General features: G+C 36.3%; 1 long non-coding RNA gene across 1 annotated transcript in view; it reads right to left on the reverse strand.

Moving 5' to 3' along the window:
• Positions 1 to 26,382, reverse strand: part of LOC148044983 (uncharacterized) — a 57,258-nt gene continuing 30,876 nt past the window's right edge. The window contains exons 2-3 of the long non-coding RNA XR_015697152.1: positions 1,446 to 1,642; positions 1 to 76 (exon numbers count right to left, since the gene is read on the reverse strand). This is a non-coding gene — a long non-coding RNA (uncharacterized LOC148044983). The remainder of the gene's footprint in view (positions 77 to 1,445; positions 1,643 to 26,382) is intronic.

Here is a 26,382-nt window from a genome sequence, read left to right on the forward strand (position 1 = left end):
CCTGATTCTTACTTTTACTTGCTTAGTGGCGCCTCCTCCATAGTGGATTTTCTGTATTGCATCCCAAAGATTTGCTCTGTTTAAAAAGAAATATTTGAAGGGCTCAGTTACACATTTGCCCTGTGCCCCACCATACATATAAATATTGACCATGTGTTGCCTGTCCCCGTCAATATGGGTTTCATATTCATGACAAGAAACAGCTGGGCTATGACATGTGGCTGAAAGCTCATGCTACCCACTGATTTTCATCAGCTACAATTAACCTAATGTGACCCTCATCTCAAATTATCCTACGAATTAAAAGTCCAACAGGCATTTAACATTGTAACTTTAAGGTATCCTTCTAAAAATTTTGTTTCACTTTATTTGGAAACTAAGGGCTAATTTTTATTTCAGAAGTTTTTGTTCTGCTTGTCTATCTTCCAGGAAAGAACAAAAAAAAAAAAAAACTTCAGCTCCTTAATATGAATGACCTTGATCATTGTCTGGTCTAGCAATTCTTTTCCTCTCCAGTGGATCAAAATACCATCATCATTTATGAAAGTCTGGGAATCAAATCAGAAAGAAAATTTCTCACTAGAGAATTCTGGCTGTTTGGAAAGGGAGTTTAGATACAATTTACTGATTTCAAAACACCTGCGAGTGAGAACATCTGGCCCTATTTATCTATATATCACCCTTAAAGACAATCACAGATTTTTCCAGACAGGAATTCTTGTGACAGTGGCTTCCGGTGTTCAGTCCAAAAAAAATTTATTGAAGCCATCATAGCTGCCAACTTCAATTGGTTTATTATATGTGTGCATACGGAGAGACGTAAGCATACACCGCCTTTTCTGCAAGGAGCTTAACCTAGTGATGTGTCCTTACAATTGCCCTGTGAGGTGAGCTATATTATTTGAATTTGGGGTTCTACCCTAGTAGCTCAATATGACTTAAGACCTGTCAGTCTTTATGGGCCAATGGGTAAAATGGTTGCTCCAGAGGGTTCCATGTTCACAAATTAATTATAGGAAAATTTTACCAATCAAAATACATTCATTTATCAGAAACTTTCATTTTCATCTTTTCTCCACTGATCTAATGGGTGGTTTCTCACAGATAGCACTGGGCTGCAATGTTTATTTTCTCACATTCTAGATGCCTACATAAGATGTTAGACATTTCTAAAAATTAAGGTGATGCTGGAAGCTGACAATGTGCTTTGTAGCACATCATCTACTGATAAAATTGTAAGAATGATTATTGCTACATCAGCGCTGGGCAATCTGAAATTAGCTGTTCATTTCCACCCTTACTTTCCAAAGTATGGAATGCTGCTAGGGTGTATGGAATATTAAGATTGGGTAATATGGTGCCACCAGTGGAGGGGGACATATCCCATCTTTTTTTATGGCAGTTTTCCCACCTGTGCCCCCCCCCCCCCGGTACTCAACTCTCACCTGTGGCTCCTTGTGGCTGCTTGCATGCAACAGTGGCCACAACCTCGGCAATGGCTTCATCAAGTCAGCTAAACCAGGTGAAGAGGTTTTTAATCTTTGGTACAACAATGAGTTGTCTATTCTACTATGGAAAGACAGACTCCAGCAGATTGAGGAGATGAGACTCTTGGATGGTACTGTGGTTAAGAAGGCAGTCTCTGCAAACACAAAAAGACATAGAAGATATCTTGGTCATCCACTGTACTTAGTCACATCTTCAGTCATCTTGACTATGTTCTACCAGAAAATCCAGATATGGGAAGAAAAAGTGAGGCTGACATTGTGCAAATCTCACTCACTTAAGTCCAAGTCATGACAGTAGTCTAGGCACTATCAGGTATTGAGGTCTTCCTTGACAATGATGGAGGAGAATCTAAATCATGCTGCCAAATGTCAGTGCAGCCAATGGTACAATTTACTATTGCTTTGATGAAAGTAATACTTCTAAAAATAAATAATATGGTTTCTTTTTTAAGATTTAGCATACTCAAGAGAAACTTCAACCATGCCCTAAATATTTTTCTCACTTCAAATCCAAATGCCCAGTCTCATGGTGTTTCTGTTTAATTAGTCACCATCCTATTAATTAGGTATCCTATCCACTGCAGTCTTTTACTCCAAAATAATTTTGATTGTTCATTCTTATAAATAGATGATATTGATAGATAATACTTCTTTCAGAGTAGCTTAAGCTTTACAGGTATATTTTGTCAAAGCTAGCATAATTCTGGTGGACCAAAAACCAGCACTATATACTATAAGAAGAGAGATTAGAAAGTGAAAGAAAGGAAAACCCAGATGACTGATTTCAACATGAGGCTATATTAACCATAAATCAACATATAAATATCATGACATTTACTGTATTTAAAATAAAATATAAATAAATGCACTAGCCTTGCTTTTTAGTTTATTGCCATTTACAATGATATATTAGACAGCTACGTTTTTTTTATTTGCATATGCCACTTTTTGCTTTGTTACATAAAACATATATTTTAAAGTTCTGGTCTTAAGTGCCAGGCTTTATTTTGGCTCTGAAGTTCAGCACTGATGGGACCTGGTTAATATGGGAAGGGATGGGAGGCACCCAGGGAATTCCAGGACTGTAGATTAGATGAGGGATATGAACCACATCCCAGAGGAAGCTAATGTCAAACTACTTCCCAACTCTTGTCATGTGATTGCATGGAGGAGTTCATGTCCTCATCAGATGTGGAAGTGATACGACTTGAGGGCATCGTTACCTTATTTACAATTAATCAAATAAAAGTAAAACATCTTCTAGAAGATAGAAAAGGCTGTCCTGCCAGCCCAATTATTATCACCACCACCAGCAATCATCACATTTGCTCTCAATTTTCATAAACAGATTTTGGCCAGCGAGGACTGTTTTTGCAATTCGGATCAACATGCAAATTAGTGGGAATTTTTTTAATCATAAATCTAAGGAGTCTTTTAAATAATTAAAATAATTTATTAACCTTCTGAGAACTTCACCTTAGACAGCAATCCAAGGAACAGCTTTTGTTCTTTCTTCTCTTGATTACTGTACTATAAAAGAGCCGAGGTGGCACAGTGGTTAGGGTGCTATACTGCAGGCCACTTCAGCTGACTGCTATCTGCAGTTCAGCGGTTCAAATCTCACCAGCTCAAGGTTGACTCAGCCTTCCATCCTTCCGAGGTGGGTAAAATGAGGACCCAGACTGTGGGGGCAATCTGCTGACTCTGCAAACCGCTTAGAGAGGGCTGAAAGCCCTATGAAGCGGTATATAAGTCTAACTGCTATTGCTATTGCTATTGCTAATTGTTTGAAGATCTTTACATAATACATTTTATTTCTGAACCCTAGAGAGAAATCACTAAACATATAAAGGCTTGTGTGTCATTTCCCATAAATGGCTTTTCAAAGCAAGCCTCCAGGGTCAGTAAGTTTCCACTGAAAGATCACAGAGGAATTCCAGAATTTAACAGCCTTTTCTTATGCTAATAATTTGAAGCTGGTTCTTGCTGGCATGTACTTCTCCCTAAGGCACACATTAAATTGCACTTTTCTATAGGGAGCCAGAACATTCATAAAAAGACTTTCTGCATGGAAATTTCACTGAGTAAATACTGCAAGGTAACAATAGATAAAATTCCCATCAATCATATATGTATTCCTAAAACAAATCTCAGAAATCTATCCTGAGCATTGCAGGGCGAACTCTGTGAAAACTAGCGGCATTTATTTCCTGGTTCTTAAGCAAATTCAATAAATAAACCACTATTGCTATTTCTGATTGTCCCCATATTTTAGATATCCATCAGTTGAACTGATAAAATGCCAGCCATCAAAGGATATATGCAGATTCAATTCTTTTGGTGCACTGTAGCTTTTGCAAAGCTCTTGTAAAGCTCTGATAATTATCTCATAAATTTATGTTGGTATATGATAAATGCTTCTTGTTTGCTACCTGTTAGCCTGCATTATGGGCAGTATATTAATACTATGTTCTGTTCCAGATGTAAGTTTATTTTATTATTTCCTGTTCTTATTCAAAGGAGGAAAAAGTAGAAGCTGTTGTCCATTTAGTCATTCTGATTAGTTTTTGTGCAGAAAAGATCTAAGAGTTTTAGAAGCTTATGCAAAACACCCGGGAAGATTTTAAAGAGAACTCAGCCTAGACTGACACTTAGCAGAACTGATATAATCCCTATATTCAACAAGTATAACATAATAACTAAACTATTAAAATCATATTATTATTTCTTATAAGCAATGTTCTATAATAAGCATCATTTAATAGCAACAATTAGACATAAAAGAGTAGCATAAATCAAAGGATCCACTTTTGCAAGGAAGCTCTACACCCTCTATTCATTTCCTCCAGCACCGATGTTTCTATCTTAAATCCAGTATTAAAAACCCAATAATTAAATCTTGGAATGTTTTTCACACAAATCCTATGCTGTATCCTGCATTCTTGAACTTTTCAAGATTAATGAGCTTAATATCATCAATTGCACTGCAATGGGTTCATTTTCCTAACCTACACATTGCCACTTATATACAGCATCATTTCCCTGTAACATTTTGCAGCTGTTCAAAGTACAAGTGAATGGCCACAAATGGAATGCTATAAACCAGAGCATGCAAAGCAGATATTTCCATCCTCTTGGACATTCTGTCTTCAACCTTGAGATCAAAGTAAGACGTAAAACAACGGCATCATGAGAAACCAATTTAAAGGGCACACAGGAACATAAGCAGAGTTATTATTTATTGGTATTCAGAAGTATGTGGCCTCTAAATGTGGAGGTAATATGCAAATACCCATCACAGTTTGTAATTATTGGTAGAATTATGCTTTATGAATTTGTCCAATTCTCTTCTAAATCTGCTTAAATTTATTATTATACATTTTATGGTAAATTCCATATTTTAACTATCTGTAATGGAAAAACTTTTTTATCAGCCCTGAATCTTCCATCATTTAACCCCACATGATGAATTTACATTCTAATATGGATAGAAAAGGATAGAAATATCTATCTCTCAGTCCTCTTGTTTTTCCTCTAAACTAGATAGCCAAAAATATGGTAACTGTATTTTGTAGAAGTCTTTGGGCACCATGATAATCTTGGTTCCCATTTCTTCCTTGATATCCTTCTTGATGTGCAAAAAAACCCCTGATTTATACATGCCATTCAGAAGTTAATGAATCCATGGATGTGTGTGAAGGTGTTATAATATTGACCATATTTATCACCTTTCCAACAATCCTTGAATTAGATGTTTGTGGTGGTCACTGTGGAATATTTCTTTCAGGTAATCTACCCCTCTCTGTCAAAAGAAGTCCTACCAGTACAAGCTGGGCGACGTTAAATTTGCTGCAACTTTTGATCAGCATATATTTAAGACAATTATATAAACTGCATTTAAAGAAACTGTAAACTTTAAAAGTTGTGTTAAATGCCTATATCAGGAAAAGTGATATACAAATAAGAGCATAAGGATATCTGCACAAAAATATGTATAAATTGAGCAATAATAACAATCCTGGTTTCTCTGGTCTTAGGAGGAAAATAATAGTATACAAGTAACATTTTTTCTGGATTAAAATATTGACAATATCTAGTTTGTAGAGGTATAAACATATACTAATTTTGTCCCCTTTAAAATCTACTTGTGCTTAGTTTAAACACAAGAGTAGTGGCATCAACTCCCCTTGTTCAGCAATTATGCCTCACTAAATGGCTCCTATCTGCTTCCCCGTTTTATTGTGAAGCAGCTCAGTTCTTCCCACCCTTTCTTAATTAGAATAACATTATTTTTTTAAAAAAATAATCTTTTTGGAGATGTGTAATATGTAGTTTGACCCATAGCCTCATGCTATATGTAAAGTCTCTACTTGTAACTCGGTGACCTCTACTGGGTTATTGAGTAATTGCAAGACTTTTTAGACAATTTCATGCAATCAAAATGCAACACCAGGAGGAAGGAAGACATTGTAATTGTCCTGGACCACTTTTAATTTTGATGTATAAGATTCAGATACTGTATTAACCAAGGTTGTAAGCTGGAAAACTCTGTCTTCTTCAAAGAGCCCAGTGAAGAGTAGTTCGCTGCAGTTTCACCAGGCTTACTGTCTAAGCCTGTGCGAAACATTCAAATGGTGCACTATATAGATGCTGAAATGCTCTTTGAAGCCCTAATGCATCCATGTCCTTAGAAGGTTGTGTGCATGTGAAGAAATATAGCAGAAATACATCCATAGCAGCCGGAGACAGACTTTGAAGCAAATGTAAAAGATTTTCAAAAGATGCAGTTACTTTAACAGGCTGAGAAAGGGAATCTTAATTGCTTTAACACACTTTGTGAAGTGCTCTTCTGAATGCTTTGCAACTACCTATCAGAGTGAATTACGTATGATTCCATACAGGTATTATTATTATTATAATGTGCTGATGGCCACAGCTGTTTTCTTCATAAAGAATATTATCTTGTTTATTACAATTCTCTTAGAAGTTATACCACAGCAGAATAATTTGGATATTGACTCTTCAGGAAAATCTGGCACCCGTGTATGAGTCCAAACAAATAAGATGGTAATCTTCTTACTATCATCTCTAATTATGATTTTGTGGCAGGTAAAAAATTACAATGATTACTATTATTCTCGTTCCATTTGTATTTTGTGGACTGATCCCAAAAAAAGACCCTGTGCTTCCAGGAAAATGTTAGGAAAGAGAAAAAATGCATTTTGTCTAAGATAGCACTTAGCCATGATAACAACATACAGTACATTATACATAATCAAAAACTGATTCATTACTTCCCTCAAAAGGGACCTGGTAACAAAGAAAGTACTGACTCTTCTTCTGAAATAAAAATTAATGAGGATGGACACCAAATGCTAAGGCACATAATTTGGGAACAAGAGTAAGACTTTATGCATGATTCATAATCAACCTAAGTGATATCAAGGTCTTCCCTATGAGACATGCAGTCAACCCGTCATTGTACTTGCAATCATAGCCCTCTACCATGCATTGATTTTTTGGGGTGTAGGGGGATTTACATCTTTTTCAAATTATGGCAGCTGCTCCATTGTTATCACAACATATTATCCCAGGAAAGAAAGTTATCCAGAGAAAAGGGTTTTTTTAAAAAAAATGTTTGGGTCAAATATTACAATTTTTTTATTAAAGCAATATCTATAAAATATTACACAATTTAATTTCATGGGATAACCTGAAATTGTAGTATAATAGAGTATCTCTCTGCTCATATTTAATTTTATACACCTATCATTTCTTCACTTGTTCAGTTTTAAAGAATCAAATACATTTGTGTTTGCTCAGGTCTCTCAGGCATTTTAATTGCTTGTTTCTGAACATGTTCTAACTCTACAGTATTCTTCCTGAGATGCAGAAATACAAATTGTATATGTCACTTATTTACAAAAAGTTTATTTTTGCAATATGGATGGATTTATGTTCATTTTTTTCTATAAGAAAAAATATGAAATTTATCAGTATGAAATTTGCTGCTATCAACATTTGCGTACCAAGACTATCCACTATTTGAAGATCCTCTTCATTCTTTAACATTATTCAATTGTTTAGATTCCATTAATCTATACAGGAAATTATAATTCTTCTCTTTAGCGTATATCACTTATATTTCCTTGTATTGTGCTGAATTTGACCTTCTCATGCTAAGTCTTCCAGCTTGAAAATATGTTTTTGCTGTGCCTTAATATGGGAATGTACTAAAGCTAGGCAAACACATACAGCAAGTGTACACACAAAAAGGGATGAAAGTCTCTCATGACACTTTCATAAAAGTCTCTGAACAAAATAGTATTGTACTGCAGAAAACACATTTTAAACACAAGTGTTTTTTTAAGGCACAACAGTTTAAAAATACAAAAGAAAAGCACAAATAAGTCCCAGTGAACACAGAGTATTCCGTCAAACTGCTGTCATGGAGTGGAAACTGTATAATTTGTTCCTACTCTGCTAAAATACAAAAGTAGTTGTTGGAACATAATGCATCTTTTCAGATATAGAAGGGATTGTTCTCTTGGTCCAGAGGTGGGTTCCTACCAGTTCGCACCTATTTGGTAGAACCAGTTCGTCAAATCTACTGAACTGCTTAGAAGAAGTTCCACCAGTAGACCCGGAAAGCAGGCCACACCTACAGAAGAGGTTCCAAAAATTTTTGAAACCCACCACTGTCTTGGTCGTGGTATGTAAAAGAACAATTTCCTACATTTTTCTAGCGGTGAATTCTCTCAAAATTACATTTTACCTAATTCTTCTTCTATTGCTCTAGCAGCTTTCAACTTCTTCTTCTTCTTAGACTATCTGACAGGGCTCAATTATTTTATTTTATTTCAAAAGAGCTGAGGTGGAGCAATGGTTAAATGCAGCACTGAAGGCTACTTCAGCTGACTGCAGTTCTGCAGTTTGGCTGTTAAAATCTCACCGGCTCAGGATTGACTCAGCCTTCCATCCTTCCGAGGTGGAACCCGGATTGTTGTTGGGGGCAATATGCTGACTCTGTAAAGCACTTAGAGAGGGCTGAAAGCCCTATGAAGCGGTATATAAGTCTAACTGCTATTGCTACTGCTAAACAACTGAATATGCCTTTTAGAGGGTTGGCACAAGGGTTTGAGCCTGCAATAATTCATCCTCCCTAGAATCCAGAAAATATATTAAAAGAAAATAAGAACTTGCTTCTCAACTATTTTTTCCATCTTTTGCTTATGAAAACATTATATCTGAATTCAAAGCACAATTATGTGCTCTTTCACTTCAACCTTTTAAAATTATTGAACTATCCATTTAAAAATGTATCTGACCTCCTTTGTTAAAAAGGAGAGATCTTTCTCTGTAATACACTGAGTTAGCCTTTATGTATCCATCTATATATGTATATATCTATCTCCAGACTTCTTTTTTTTAAGAACACAGGACTTGGAAGCTTCAAACTACCAATGGAAGTAGAGAAAGAGTTTGGTGAGAGGATTTGAACAGACTCTAAAAATATCTCCTTGAGGGCATTATACTGTGGGAATAATATGGGTAATTGTTCCAGTCTGTCCCATAACAAAAAAAAATACATTTCCAGTTGGAAAAATACTTGTGTTTTTATAAGTCTTACTTTACTACTAGATCATAATTTGTTTTCATAATTTCTGATCTTTAGTTAATAGTTTTCATTGTGTAAATTCAAGAAGAACATTCTGTGTTCACAAGAATGGAGCGTGTGTTTCTTTTTGTATGTTTTAACTACATTGGCCTTGAGAAATAACGACATATGTGTAAAATGCATTGGATAATATCTTAAGCCTTTCGGTATCTATTCTTTCTGTTTACATTTTATTTTGAACACCTTAATGGCTATCACAACTATTTATTATACTCCACCCAATAGTCAAAGTCCTCCAGTTAGATTACAAAATCACTTCAAAATGTGACAGAGAAGATCTATAAAACAATAAAAACAGAAAAGTAAATTAATAAATAGCACCAGAAGATATTATAAAACTCTCTAAAGAGTTTATCGAATGATGAGGTTCTTATAATTAAGAACTAATTTAAAAACATGTCCGAGAGATAAGAAATGTTTCAACCTGGAGGGAAAAAATTCAGTGAAGATGTCAAGTGGGTCTCTTGGGGAAAGATGTTTCATAAAAATCTGTCCCTGAAAGTCAGATATGTTTTTTTTAACCTCTGAAAAGATTTCCTTAGCAGAAGCTACATTGCTTTTTCTTATATATGTGAAATTTTTCATCAATTTACTTAAAATAAATTTTAATTTCTCCAAGATTTTTTTTAAAAAAAATGGTGCTTACCTTAACTAGTTTCCAATTTTAATATTTAGTAATGTCATGGATGAATTTTAAGAAGCCTTAGAAGGACATTCTGGGTCACACTCTTCAATTCAACTGGTGGTTTAGTTGCTTTTCTGCTTCTGGTCTATATTTTTTTTATTATATGTCTTAATAATAATGTGCATCTCAAAGCATTTTTTAGTATGCAGTGCAATTATTTTGCATTTCTCATGTACTTTCATGTTTGTGTATGTCTTTTCAATGCTTCTTAATACAGTGCTTCTAATGTAATAATTCCACTGTATCTAAAGGAAGCTTTCGTTTCCATCGTGGCTGCATTGCCACAGTTTGTTAACTACACTCTTTGCCTTTGTTAAATAATTTCTGCAGTGTATAATCTAGATGAAGGCATATTATTGGGGTTTTGAGTGAACTTCAAGCATTATTGGGATGTTTCAATTCCTTTACCCTTCCCTTTCCACTTTCCTTTTACCAATCCACTTGTATTTTAAAAGTTTTTTTTTTCAAAGTCAAGTGTAACCCCCAGTTATCCTTGAAAAGTTTTCACTTACAGTAAATTAAATTTGATAGCATTGAGTTGGCTGTTTCCTGTTATTCAACAGCATTTCCATCTAACATAGGTCTCTATTAGTTCAATAAAACCAGAACCTCAATCAACCAAAAAAACTATAATTTCTTTATAGTTTCATATAGTTCTTTCATATTTCATATAGTTCTTTGCTGAACGTGTGTGCGTGTGTGTGTGTGTGTGTGTATGTATATGTGTGTGTGTGTGTGTGTGTGTTTGTGTATGTATGTATGTATGTATGTATGTATGTATGTATGTATGTATGTATCAGTAGTGGGATTCAGCCAGTTTGCACCTATTTGGGAGAACCGGTTGTTCACTTTCTACACAGTTCAAAGAACTGTTGTTGGAAGAAATTTTATTTTGTTTTTTTCCTCACTTTACAGGGCAAATCCTGTAAGGAAGGCAGGAAGGAAACATTCTGGTGTTGTTTCTACCCTCATCTTTACTGCACTGGTGGGATGCTAACTAGTTTACTACCGGTTCGCTCATGCTTGCGTGCATGCGCAGATGTGTCCGGGCAGGTGGGCGAAGCCTTCCAACACCGCCACTACCAGTTCAGTTGAACTGGGTCGAACCGGGAGCAACCCACCCATCTCTGCTTTATTGTCCTGCTTGCAAAAAGTGCCTCTCTGGTTAACCCTTACTACATTGTAACAGCTAAGGTAAAGCACCCATCGACCGAGTGATGTTGAGTATGCCACGCCCACACAGTCACATGACCACCAAGCCATGCCTACCCAACTGGTCATTAGGGCAGAGAACCAGTTGTTAAATTATTTGAATCCTACCACTGGTATGTATGTATTTATGTCCCCGAAATAATATATCTATTATTCATTGTGGTTTTATCCATGCTGAAAGCATTACCCTTCCTTGGGTACAAGCATGCATCCATATATCATATATCATAGCATCTTTGGAATATTTCCTTCCTACAGATTGGAAAAATAAACTCATTGATTTTCTTGGATCTACTTTTGTTGAAAGCAAGTCCTATGGTATACACAAGGTGACAACTATGGCAACATTATGACCTGTGGACTTCAACTCCCAGAATTTCTGAGCCAGCCATGGCATACATTCTCCCTTGCAAACCTAATTGCGAAAAAAAAGCTTTCCCCCCCCCGCCTGCCTTCCCTCTTTGATCACATTGTTTTCAAATTGTATATATATGGATATCTATCTATCTATCTATCTATCTATCTATCTATCTATCTATCTATCTATCTATCTATCTATCTATCTATCTATCCATCCATCCATCTATCTACACACACACACACACACACACACACACACACACACACACACACACACATACAGCAAATATTAGCTGTTATATTTGCTTGAGACTTCATTCTGAAGTCTAAAAATAGAGCTAGTAATAAATAATGCATTTCTACAGCCATTAGTGCTACTTTCAGTCTAATGCATTTTCAGTCACATCTAAGGTGCTAACAAGGAGGTATTGTAGTGATTTCTAATGAAAACCTTGTATAGAAATAAATCATATCCTCTAGCTAAGCAAGGCAATTAGGTGCCTATTATTCTGTTATACTTAACTGATTTGTTAGACAGTAAAATTATTCTGCACCTCTGAAAGTCTTTTTAAAACAGCCCAATTATAAACCTTTTAACAGAAGGCAACAAATAACTCAATGTATGAGTGATTCAACTTTTCCAAGTCCTCCTTCACATCCTAGGCTGGTAATTTGCAGAGGTATGTTCTACTTTGAGAAGGGCTGATTCATGAGGTAATCAATCAAAAACATTATTTTCTAGGAAAGCATTTTCAGTTTGGCACCTACTCATTATGGGAATAATAAAAGTGTATATGTATTTCTATGTGTCATACAGTGAGACCATCTCTCTCAGAAGATATCAATAGCAATAGCAGTAGACTTATATACCGCTTCATAGGCCTTTCAGGCCTCTCTAAGCGGTTTACAGAGAGTCAGCATATTGCCCCCAACAATCTGGGTCCTCATTTTACCCACCTCGGAAGGATGGAAGGCTGAGTCAACCCTGAGCCGGTGAGATTTGAACCGCTGACCTGCTGATCTAGCAGTAGCCTGCAGTGCTGCATTTAACCACTGCGCCACCTTGGCTCTGCCTGCTCCACTAGAAGGATGGAAGGAGAGAGGCAAATCCCATCTCTAAAGCAGGAAGAGAAAGAACTGCAGCCTTAGCAACAGTCAGGAAGGAAGCATCTCAGCCCATGGATGGAATGGGAACATGTTAAAATGTCTGAGAAAGGACCCCCAACCCCAGTTCCTTGGAAAGCAAAGGCAGAGGGAGAGAGTGGTTTCCCACTGATCATTCCACTACCATAAACCATAGGCTCTGCCCTGGAAACACCAAAGGACTGGCTCACGGTACATCTGCCATCAAGGCACTCCCAACCTCAGTTTTCACTGGCAGAAGGTTGCAGGAGGCCGTCACAGCTGAAAACGGAGCTTGGGAGACCATTTTCTCTGACAGAGTGCTTGGGTCCCTACCGACATGAGTGACACTGAGCTGCCCACATCCACCCTGGACCCACCCTCTCTGTCCCTGAGGTCAAACACAACCCTGATGTGGTCCTCAATGAACTAACCCAAAGTGAACCCATCAATTAGTCATCATGCCATCAGAGCATGGCACCACTATGCTCAAATATGACTGGATTTTTGAAGCCACACATTCATTCTTAATAGAGAACCCAGTACTGGAAAAGGAACTGACCGAAGTTGATCTGGGCCAGGTGGTGGTGTGAGAGCAGATAGTGGTTAGTGTGTGTTTTCTTCTTCCTTACACACCTCAACAGCCTACACCCCAAAATACAGTTCACCATGGAAACAGAAGTAAACAACCAACTTCCCTTTCTGGATGTCTTAGTCTACAGGAAATCTAATGGCTCCCTAGGACACACCATCTACCAGAAGAAAACACACACTAACCGCTATCTGCACGCACTCTCACACCGCCACCCGGCCCAGATCAACTCCGTAGCCAAGACACTCATCTCCAGGACAAAACGCTTAGCTGATGAACAACACCTAAAAACCGAACTACACACTCTCACTAACGTACTGACATCCAATGGATTCCAAAGAAATAAGATCACCAACCTAATCCAAAAAGAAACCCCCACTAAAATCCAGGACAGAGAACAAGAAAACGGAAAAGCCCTCCTCCCATACATAAAAGGCACCACAGACAGAATCAGCAAAATCCTCCACAAACACAACATCAAGACAGCATTCTGCACTAACCGAAAAATAGCCACCATCCTAAGAAACCCCAAAGACAAAATTGAGTTAGAAAATCAAGGAGTATATGAAATCCCATGTACCACCTGCCACACCACATACATTGGACAAACCAACAGAAGAATAAGTGCACGCATTGAAGAACACAAAAATGCAATCAGAAAAGAGGAACCAACTTCTTCCCTGGTCCAACACCTTAAAGCCACAGGACATAAAATTGACTTCAAAAGGACCAGAACTATTGCCAAGACTGAACATTTTAACAACAGAATAATCAGGGAAGCCATTGAGATAGAAAAAATGCCCACACAGCATGAACAGGCGGGACGATACCTCCCGCCTGCCAGCCATTTGGAAGCCTGCCCTTATTGATAAACAAGTCCCTAACATGATGAATGACACCAGGCCCACACTCACAAGAGCCACACAAGATGTCACCACCAAACATCCACAAAGATAGCAGACAAAAACCCACACTGATCCATTAGCCACTTTAAACCCCTCCTACCCTTACATGAAACACAAACCCCCAACCAATCAGAATACACCTCCACTCAATCAGAACACAGCCAAGCTCCCACCCAATCAGCTCAAACCCCCACTGGCAGTTAAAAGGAAGAAACAGCCGAGATCTCACATTACTCCTGGAAGCACGAAGCCTTAAGATGACGAATGAGACTTCGTCGAAACGTCGCCAAGACACTTCCAATTTTACACGGGAGAAAACCCGAACAACCAAAGACCTATATATATATATATATATATATATATATATATATATATATATATATATATATATATATATATATATATATATATATATATATATATATATATATGTGTGTGTGTGTGTGTGTGTGTGTTTTATTTGTGCTGATAAATACAAATATAACAAAGGCAACAGTAAAAATATTGGGTTTCTGTCTGGATGGACTCTTGTGATGAGCCTAATGACAGAGAGTGGAAGTGTGACCTTCCTCCCACACTTGGGCATACCAGGGGTTGTGACTTTAAGTATATATATATATATATATATATATATATATATATATATATGTATATGTATATGTATATGTATATGTATATGTATATGTATATGTATATGTATATGTATATGTATATGTATATGTATATGTATATGTATATGTATATGTATATGTATATACACACACACACACATATACACACACACACACACATACACACTATATAGATATAGATATATAGATATATAGATATATATATATATATATAGATTAGATAGATAGATAGATAGATAGATAGATAGAGAGAGAGAGAGAGAGAGAGAGAGAGATGTGGATGTGGATGTGGATGTGGATGTGGATGTGGATGTGGATGTGGATGTGGATGTAGATGTAGATGTAGATGTAGATGTAGATGTAGATATAGATATAGATATAGATATATAGTAGATTTTCATGGGTTTAGGTATGCTGGTCTTGTTGTATTCGGATCTTTTCCCAGGTAAGAGTGAGATTGTCTTGGCAACATTTCAGCGAGGTCGGTTACATTTTTTTGCTTTAAGCCCAAAACCCAGCCTGAGGATGGCGAGTGAGACCTCACCGAAATGTTGCCAAGACAATCTCAATCTTACATGGGAAAAGACCTGAATGCAACAAGACCAGCATATATAATATAATATAATATAATATAATATAATATAATATAATATAATATAATATAATATAATATAATATAATATAATATAATATAATATAATATAATATAATATAATATAATATAATAATATAATATAATATAATATAATATAATATAATAATATAATATAATATAATATAATATAATATAATATAATATATGTATATGTATATGCATATGTATATGCATATGTTTATGTGTGTCTGTGTGTGTCTGTGTGTGTCTATGTGTGTCTATGTGTCTCTGTGTGTGTGTCATTAAGAGCCATAATGAATAATAAACACAATGGCTGAATTGTATTTATGAATGTGGATATATGCACATGTGTGTTTTAGTGTAAACTGAATTAATTATTATTAATTGTTAGGCAATTAGTTAAAGAAATAAAATAATTAAAACCAAATTAACTAAAATAAAGTAACATTAATCCATTGCAATTGTTGCCAATCTATACTTAAATTGTAAGGAAGTGATTCTGAATGCAACAGGAGGTTAATCAGAAAGAGTTTTCACTTTGTAATCATATTGCTAATTAATTCAGTAGATTTCCAATGGGAAGTGTTTCCACATTACTTATTTACAAATAGAGCGGCTGCCAAAATTTTACCATCTAATATGAATATAAGAATACAGAGGAAATTACATATTTAAAAAAGAGGCCAAAAACAGAGAATGAAAAGAAAGCATTGTAGAATATGTTTTAAAAGTGTGTTGATAACAAATAATTAGATTAATGAGAAAAACTGAAGAAAATATTTTTGCTCATATACTTTTAAGGAAAAAATAAACTTGTGAAAGTATAAATATTTGCATTTATATGAAGCTCAGAATAATGTGCATTCTACCAATAATTGCGTTTTTTTTAAGAAAATAAAAGTTTTTCCACTGTTTTTTTCTTTTCTTTTCTGGAGACAAGATAATTGTGTAACTATATAAAAGGACATGGAAACTAAAAGGAGAACATACCTACCCAATTGTGAATCATCTTCCTGTAAAAGATCTTAAGAGTTTGAAGAATTTACTTTATATATATTTGTGTGAATGTCCCAAGTGGCTGTACACATATATGATGCAGAGATACCTTCAAGTCTGGAAATAAACTTGGCTACTTTAATGACTCAAAGAAAGGGGTTGGTTTCTTTGGCATTGTGAAGCAGTTGTTTTTAAATAATTTTTACAGCCCTATTTCCACAGCCGTATTAAAGTAATGATATGAATCATTTCCCTTTTGGCTCATGTGAATTAAAAAATGATAAAACACTGCCCACTGGGCTTAAAAAAATAATGTGAAAAGAAACTAGCTCTAGGAAAGAAAAAAAAATCAATAAAATATTCTGCTGGATTTCAAACCAACAAGCTTTTTTATTAACAAGGCACATGTTAATGAACATTGTGCTTTTAGAGAACTAATGGTAAAAGGCACTTTTCAAAACTATTAGAGAACATTGTAAGTGTGAATGTCCCAAGTGGCTGTACATCTACAAGGTAGCCAATGATCGGCTACCTTAGTCTCCATATCCCAAAGGGATATGAGCACTTGAAAAATGCTTTCCTACTATGGAAAATATATATTTTGGAAGTATAGCTGAAAACAAGCCTTGAGCCTCTTTGTCAGTGTGTAGGAAATTAATAGATTAATAGAGATTGACAACCGTTCATTTCTGCTCTCTAGAAATTGTTCCCAGTCTTTTAGATATGCTTTAAAGAATAGTTAAAATACATTATGCAGAGTTTCTCAGCTTGTATTGGACTTTAGTTCTGATTGTTCCCAGTTCATTATAGTCATTAGTCATATTAACTTGTGAAATATATCTGCAGGATGTCATCTTGAGGAAGTCTGCGTAATCAGTTATTTCACAAATGAAATCTTACTATTGATTTAACATGTATGAAAAGGATGATGTGGTAGAGTTATAGAGATTCAGGTGATATTGCAATACCTAGTAAAAAAGCTAGTGCTAGCACAACATACTAATCTATCAGTGCTAAATTCAGAAAAGAATAATTATTTTAAAATCTGAACAAAACATTTTCCTTAAGTGAGAACTTGTGAAGACACTGGGATTACATCATAGTTGCTAATAATAAGTGGTGCAATTGACTACATTTGGGCAACAAAGACTGAATCTTTTGACATGGAGGCATGGGATAAGTTCATTGCCTGGTGAATTTTTATAAAAACTAAGCAGGACTTGTTTTTCCTCTAATTTCCCTTTGCCTCATCTCCATCCAGTCTCTCTCTCTCTCTCTCCCTCCCTCCCCCCTCTCTTTCTCCCTCTCTCTCTCACACATAAATACACTTTTCTTTTTCAGGGAGTGACGCCCATCTCCATTGGAAGGAGAGTTGTCTTGGGTCTCTCATATGTTCCTTTTGAAGGGAACACAATTAGGGTATATGGAAGAAAATGTCTGGTATATGGAGATATAATTTTATAACTAATTGATTTATTGCAATTATTGTACAGTATGTATGTGTGTATCTATCATTTATCTCACATTTAGTGAATTGGTTTCTAGAAGAGATTTTAACTTGAGCTGATAACCCAAGATTGACAAGGTGAGAAAGTAAACATGGCACAGGATTTTCATGCCTTTATGTTTCTGTCTACCAGGTGAGGGTCACTTAACTTTCAGAATCACTTTCCTGAATATAAAAACTACCGAGGGGTACAACAAGGCTATAGAGATACACATTCATCAATAAAAGTTTAGCTATTATTCACAACACACTTGGTCTGCAAACCTGCCCTGTTCTTGTCAGTTCTAAACAGTCATTTATTTGAGACAGCGTTAATGCTTGCACAGCTTATCTTACATTGCAGAGTCCAATCATACACATGTTTATGCTGAAGTAAAAACAGTCCTATTACCATTCTCAGGCATTGTCTGAATGCCAGATGCTCTCCATGTAAATTCCCAGAAAACTGTATCACTTCAATATTCTTGCAATGACGTATATTTCTAACATTGTGCATTTAGACAAAAATAGGACAAAATTCATATAGATTTGTCAACAACTGGTGGCCATGTTAATTAACTGGAAAACCCATTTCAGTTAACTAATGGAACCATGGTCATACGTAGGACATCTGAAAGAAAGTGAAAAAAATAAGATGGCCAATGTAAGTACGCATAGTGAGAGGTGAAAACAGGGTGGAGTCCTGGTGCCTATGTATCAGACTCTGATGAGCCACCGGTGAAAAGCAGTGATAGAAAGATCTATCTTCCTTCCTTCCTTCCTTCCTTCCTTCCTTCCTTCCTTCCTCCCCCCCTTCCTTCCTTCAACTTGATATGAACAATGTTGTGAAGCAATGGGCTCACCCCTTCCTTTCAATAATGGACTTAGGAAAAATATACCCCTACATTTGCATATACTAATGTATATCTAGAGTTATAAAGTTAAAAAAATAACTTATAAAGAGAATTGGAAGCAATGAGGGTGATGACAGCAACAATTTATGCTTCTGGGGTCTCTGCTTTCAAGATTTTTATGCCAAATAACAGTCTCTGCTGCCAATTTATACATATTCCCAATAATCAGTGAAACTGTCTAATCCAGGGGTGTCAAACTCAAGGCCCATGGAGTGCTTATATCTGGCCCATGGAGCTGCCCTGGAAACAGCAAAGGACTGGCCCAAAGGGAGCTCTGTTTTTGCTGGCAGAGGGTTACAGGAAGCCATCACAACCTAAAATGGAGCTTGTGAGCCCATTTTTGCTGGCAGAGAGCTTGGGCCACCCTTAGCATCCTCAACACAAGTGAAATGGAGCTGGCCATACCCACCCTGGCCATGCCCCCCCCGGCCCCCCAAGGTCAAACATAACCGTGAGGTGGCCCTCAGTGAAATCAATTTTAGACACCCCTGGTCTAATTAGAAAATTATTGCTAAGAAAAACTAGGCTGTTTATGACAAGAACTCTAGGGACAGGTCTTGCCCTTCAGAAATCATCTTTTTTTATTGTTCTTATGCTAATCCTTTGCACCAATTTCACATTCCTTTTTAATGACACAACCACAATTCATCATCAAAAACAAAAAAACAACAACTGATCAGTTGGGGAAACATTTTTTCCCCATTTCCATATTAGTAACTAATAGTTACACAAGAAGGATTTCTTATGCTACAGAAGTAGCTTCAGGTGTTCTTCTCTTAGGCAGTGAGGCCCAAAGCAAAGGACAAAAGAAAAAAAAAACCCTGTACATTATTCGGCAGCTAACCCTAATGGCAGGAATTTGGAATTCAACCAAAGTCACAGGCAGGAATGTAGATCCAAAGTCTGTCCTAGACTCAAACTAGTAGAAATCTAGTATTGCAGAAAGATCTTAGCATACAGAAAAGGCAACAAACCCAGAACATAACTGTTATTTCAGCACTAGGTTACTGCAAAGGGAGAGATTATATGAGAAGTGAAACTTCCAAGGGAATAAAACCAAGTCCAGTTGCCTTTTGAAAAACAACCTTTGGGGAAACCATGACCTGACTGATTGAGAATATCCATGGACATCTACCAGGGATTTGTGTCATGAGGTTAATGGCTAATTGGAACATCTTGGGGGAAAGGGTTAAAAAAAAGCCAAACTAACTCTCAGCTGCAACTAACAGGATCAAAGCTCTGTCACCTTTTAACATGCAACATGATACTTTTGACACCTTCCCCATCTCCACCACAGATGACCATTTGGCTAACTAAAAGGTTGAGACTTGTTGACTTTGGCCTCTGCCCTGGTTAGACCTTATAAAACCCAGATTTTGCTGTTCTTTATAATAATTCAGCTCTTTTCACAAAACTTTGAAGACAAGTGGGAGAAAAAAAACTACATAAAGATAGGTAGGATGATAGCTGGTGAAGCTGTATCTGTATTTATAGCTGCACTTCTCAGTTCAAACATTGTCCCATCAGCCACTATGAATGGTACACAGATACTAGATATCCTTACTAAAGCCTATAGGTTCAGAAAGTTTCTACCAATCCTCATTCTTTTTCTGCCACAGCAAGCATGCATTTAGTATGGAGGAAGCTGGATAAGTGTTTGTACAATTCCATTACAAATTACCACTTTTTCCTACACTCAAGCAATTGGACATCTCTTTAACATTCATGCCTTGTATGTGAAGGCAGAGAGCTTAAGAACAAAATGGTTCAGAGTCTATCATCAAGTTTTCCTCCCTTGAGGATTCAATTGCCTGAATATTATTTCCTGATATTGTGCTTACGCCTCTAGTTCTTTTGTTTTTTTTCTTACTTCCTTTATTGAAAGAAGGACAGGCATTTGGGGAAGCAGTTTGCTGATTTTCTCTCCTTTGCAAGAGAACATCTAGCTAATGGGATTTTCATTCATTGCAAAAATAAATAAATGCTCTTTTTCTGAGACCAGCCTTATCTTTTCCTAAACCTTCTAAGCAAAATTCCTCCTAGTAAGCACTTTCAGCTTCCCTATGGCATTAAAAAAAGTCCAGTTGAATCTAAAACAAGTGGCATACAAACCCAGTTTCTAAATTCATACTAAGTGCAATATGAGATTCTCTAGCATTCCTATCCGCTGTATGCAAACAGCACAATCCTATGATATACATCGTTTCTCAACCTTGGGAACTTTAAAATGTCTGAATGTCAACTCCCAGAAACCCCCACCTCCATAGACTGGGTAGGGAATAGTGGGAGTTGAAGTACACACATCTTAAAGTTCCCAAGGTTGAGAAACACCAGCCATACAAAGAATACGTATTTTTCCCCACATCCTGCTGCCTTCCCTGAGAATTTTTGAAAGCGTGACCTACTTTTCTACTAATATATCCGAAGAATACTAGTGGGAAAAAGATTACTACAGTAGAACCTTTGGTCATGAAGGCTTCTGACCATGACCAAATCGGGTTCCAACCCAAAAATTCACAATTTTTTTTCACGGCCGATTTCCTCTTCTTGGCCATTTTTTTTTGTTAGTGCCAAATTTCCAAAATTAGGTTTGGGTCATGACAAATCGGTTTGTGACCAAAGTTATGGAACAAATTATAGTCATGACTAGAGGTTCTACTATATTAACTAATCACACTGAATAAAGCTATATTTATAACTGCACTTCTCAATTCAAACCTTGTCCCATCAGCCACTGTGAAAGACACATAGATAATGCCATAGATTAAACAATCTAGATTATCTCTTCAGTGAAGAATGACTTCAACATCTGGGGCTGTCTGTCTTAACAAGAACTGGATAATGGAAGACCTATCATGAGATTCATGAATGTCGAAGAAAGCAATATGGAGCACAGTGTGTTTTAATCATTTCTTTATACAAATGTTGATATTGCATGCATGTTGAAAAGGGTGGCATTTACATCACAATACTCTCTTAATCTCACCAATTTTGTCTCCCTCTTCCCATTGGACCTGACAATTGTTAATACTCTCATGTAGAACATGAAAATACAGTTGGAGAGCTTTTTTCTTACGTTTCTTGTTCTATTGGAATTTTGAGCTTATCCTTTGAAGCTAAATGTGGGAAGATTTTGGAGCAATAAAAGCAAGTACATATTTGCACAATGTGCAATTAAGCTCTGAAATATTCTACCAACAGCCAAAGTTAAACCAATTCAGATAGTTTAAAATATACAAATAAATAGAGAATTATCAATCGCATCTAATCCTCATGACAGTATATTATTTCCAAATTCAAAGGCAGAAATATCTTTCAGTTACAACCTTCAAGAAATAAGAATAGAAGAATATTGACCTTGTGTCTTACTTATGAGTTCCCTGGATATACATGGTATGACAGTGAATGTTGAATTAGATGAGTCTTTGGTTTCAGGTTTCTTCTGTACCTGTTATCAAGTCTATTGAATGCTCATGGCCTGGCTACACTCATTCTTAATTGCATATAGATAACTACAATGTAGTTAATATATATCATATATGTTGTCATCTCTATTAACGCTGGTGTTGTTTGGGCTCCAGGTGATTCTGGACAGTCATATAATATGCACGTTAAATAAATTGACAGATACTTAGCTTTAATGATAGCCTCAAGGTTTTGTTCTTGTAAGGTGTTCTTGAAAACCATCTGGAAACTGCAGCTAACCCAGGTGGTAAACAACATTCCTTTGAGAATCTGTGTTGAAAGACCTTCTCTGATTGCTAATTGCTTTTTGAGCCCAGTACAAGACACACATTATAAGCTTTACATGACTTAAGGCCAAGTTACATCTACTGAAGTCTGCCTTGCACTGTTAAATCATCAGAAAGACAACTGTAGCAGGTTCTTCTGTGCTATGACTATGTTGACATCAGTGATTAACTATTTTTTGCCCATGTTTATTGAACAAATCAGGTTATTGAAATACTTTGATAGTGATAAAAACATACTTTCCCCCCAAACGTTTTGAAGTTTTCATATGTTAATGTTCAGTTTTTCTATTTTGAATGTTTTAGAGTGCCTTGTTCCTCATTATGGTTTTAAATGATATTTCTTCATGGCACCTGAAGGGACTGGTGATTACAGAAAGAAACATGTAGAATGTTTACGATAATAAATTTAGAATTATCTTCTTTTGAGGCCATTACAAATAATCATATGGTTAAGAATTTTCTAGCATGATGATCTATAGATTGCACAGATTCATAGAATGTAAGGGTTGGATGGAATCTTCAAGATGATTGGATCCAATCTTCTGCCAAGTGCAGAAATCAGCTATTATAGTGTCCTTGATAGATGGCCTTTCAGCCTCTTTGCTGGATTGCAATGCCTAATTGCACTGCACTTATTTAAAAGAGGGTCTCCTTTAAATAAGTGCAATCTGCAATAAAGTATTTACAAACTATAATTAAAAATCCATCTAGTGCTGCTATCAGTGAAATTTCAAATTAAATGCATTACTGCTTCCATGCCTACTTAATCCACTGCTGGGGCAAAATTTTCCTGCCTTGTGGAAAAGATGGCCAAATCCTGGAAGAATATGATATCAAGGTAAATCGTAGAAACAGGTTACTTGATTCAGAGGATCATGATGTCTTTTAAGACATCATTTCCTGTACATCTCACTCAGAAGACATATTATAATTTGTGTGTATAACAATCCAACTAATAAATAAAAATTTCATTTGGCCATTCTGATTACTACAATTTAGCATGCTCAAAAGCTGTCCTGAACCATTTTTTTCTGTATACACAAATAAGCTTTGTTCTGTGTGAAGCCCTGCTCATCCATTTTATTATTTGATACTACTTCCAATAATGCAACTATGACCCATGGCAGCCAAATATTCTAGTTATTAATTAGAGTGAATTGGAGTTCAACTCATGCTCTGCCTTTAAACAAATGTCTAGGTTCTATAATATCTCAAGGCTTAAAATGGACACCTAACATAAAAAATGTCATCAAAAAAGTACAACAAAGAATGTTCTTCCTGCACCATCTCAGAAAGCTCAGACTGCCCAAGGAGCTGATGATACAGTTCTACAAAGGAATTATTGTGTCTGTCATTTGCACCTATATAAGTGTCTGATTTAGCACTGCAACCAAGCAAGACATTCACAGATTTCAACACATAGTTAGAACTGCAGTAAAGACAATTGCTACCAGCTGGCCTTCCATTGAGGACCTGTATACTGCATGAACCAGAAAGAGGGCTGGGAAAATATCTACATATCCCTCACATCGTGGACACAAACCATTTCAACCTCTTCCCTCAAGACGACACTGTAGAGCATTACAAACCAAAACAACTAGACACAAAGACAGTTCCCCCCTCCCCATGCCATCACTGTGCTAAACAACTAATTCCCACAACATGGTCAAGCTACTTAGTAGGACTATTAGGAACATAATTCCAACGGTTGGGTTGGCAATATATAAATCATGTAACAATGTTGTATCTGTTTCTTTAAATCATACTGTAAAATTTGATTGGGTGCTGTTTTCCACAATCGGCCATAAGAGGGAGCCAGAATGACTGTTAGCTCTCTCTCTGTTAGATGCTGGGCTGATCTGATCTGAGTGCCGGGAGCTATTGTAAGTTTTGCAACTGTTAGCAAACTTTGTGTACGGACTGATTATATGTTGCTGGACTATGTTATCTGGATTATCCCTTAACTGAAAGACATTGATGACTGACTGAATTATCCGTGTGTGACTTGGACTGTTTGATGACTTTGATACCTCTATTTCCACAAAAGTAAAAGCCTATTTAAACTGCAGTGTCTCTGTATGCTGGTTTGTGTGTTCTCCAACACAACTCTCACAACGCTTCACTGAACGTACTCGCTCTTCCAACGGGGAGCTTACCTAACAAGGACTGTATTACTATTATCCTTCTTATGTTTCCTATTACCTATTTCCTTATCTTCTTATGACTATAACTTAGTTGCTTGTATCTTATGATTTATATTGATGGTTTTGTTTAGTATCCTATTATGATTTATATTGATTGCTTATATAGTGTTTGATGACTATCACTGAGTAGTGTATCTTATAATTTGTGATGAATGTATTTTATGATTATGATCATGATTTATCACTTGTTGCTTGCATGTACAGTGAGAGCTTATGCACCAGAGACAAATTCATTGTGTCCAATCACACTTGGCCAATAAAGAGTTCTATTTTGGTCCCTCTTTATATGCATCTTACTAAACAAGTATGTCTTACATCAAGCATATATTAGCTTCCATCATTAAATGTGCCACTGAAAGATGCTATACCATTTGATGCTATACCATTTGAATGAACAACTCCTTGGAAGTGATTTATGTATTACCAAAATTAAGACAAGGTAGCTTGTCTTGGGAGATCTAACCCGAATTTGTGATTTGTGGCTCTCACCCTTTGCCTTGCTTCAATGCCCTGGCTGTTCCTGGGGCAGATATTTCAAATGAACATCTAGAGTTTATAAAGCTGAACTTTAGGACAGGACGGGAAGCAAAATATCACCAGAATCTCCAGCAACAGTAAACATTCCACTGGCCTGTTTTCCACTGAGGTTAACTGTGCCTTAAGAGTGGGATGCCTTATATTTGTTCCACAGTGCCTGCTTCTTTGAAGAAGCTGTCAGTGTCTGTAGTGTTTATGGTAAGGCTAAAATATGGACAGTTCAGAAAGCCTTGATGACATAACTCTAAAGGAATGCATGGAAAATTGTTTAATATTGCATGTACATTTGAACTGCTGAGGCTTAGAGCAGTGTAACTCCCTTTCTCTGCATGTTTGGGCCAAGATCAATGGATGACTGAGAGACAAGACCTTTGCAATGCCTTTACTCTAAGACTGCCCATATTTGTCATCCAGATGCGAACAGAAAAGAAGTCCTGGGACTGCATCAATTTGCATCTTATCTCCCTTAAGTTTCTCTTAAGACTCAGCAATTAAAAAAATAATTTATATATACTGCAAGATTGTCTAATGCACAGCAGTGTAATGAATTAAAATTGATAGTAAACTATTCAGATTCTATATGTATTGGAGCAATCAAAGCAATTTGTTCTAACTCCATCTGCCGCTTGAAATCATGAGTTTTTAAAGATAAATTAAAGGTATAAATTAAATTATGAATGAAAGGGTTAGATGAATGTCAGAAAATATGAATCAGTGTTACTCATATTTGCTTTAAATTGGATACCAGATGGCCAAGATTATTTGGGATTCCTTTGAGCAGTGAGCTGAAATAAATAGGATGGAAATTAACAAGGAGAAATCTATAAAAAATGAACAGCACAAGTATAGAATGGTAAAAACCTGATTTAACAGTAATGCATATGAAAAGAATTTGGTGTCTCTGTCAAGCCCAAGTTAAACCTGAGCCAATAGTGGGTGCAGCTACTACCTTGGAATCTATTAAAAGGAGCAGTTCATAAGAAATAATAATATGTCCTGGTCACACTATACTTAGAATATTGGGTCCACTTCTGGACATTGTAGGTAAGAATAGACAAACTAAAATGAGTTCAGAGGATGATTATCAAGATAAGAAAGCGAGCCGTATGATGAATGGTTAAAGGATCGAGGATACCCTACAGGAGTGTAAGAGTAGAGATGACAGTAGTCATCAAATGTTTGA

This window comes from Thamnophis sirtalis, unplaced genomic scaffold (genome assembly GCF_051295495.1).
Source record: "Thamnophis sirtalis isolate CommonGarterSnake01/CBP01778 unplaced genomic scaffold, rThaSir2_p1.2 scaffold_6, whole genome shotgun sequence".
Classification (NCBI taxonomy): domain Eukaryota; kingdom Metazoa; phylum Chordata; class Lepidosauria; order Squamata; family Natricidae; genus Thamnophis; species Thamnophis sirtalis.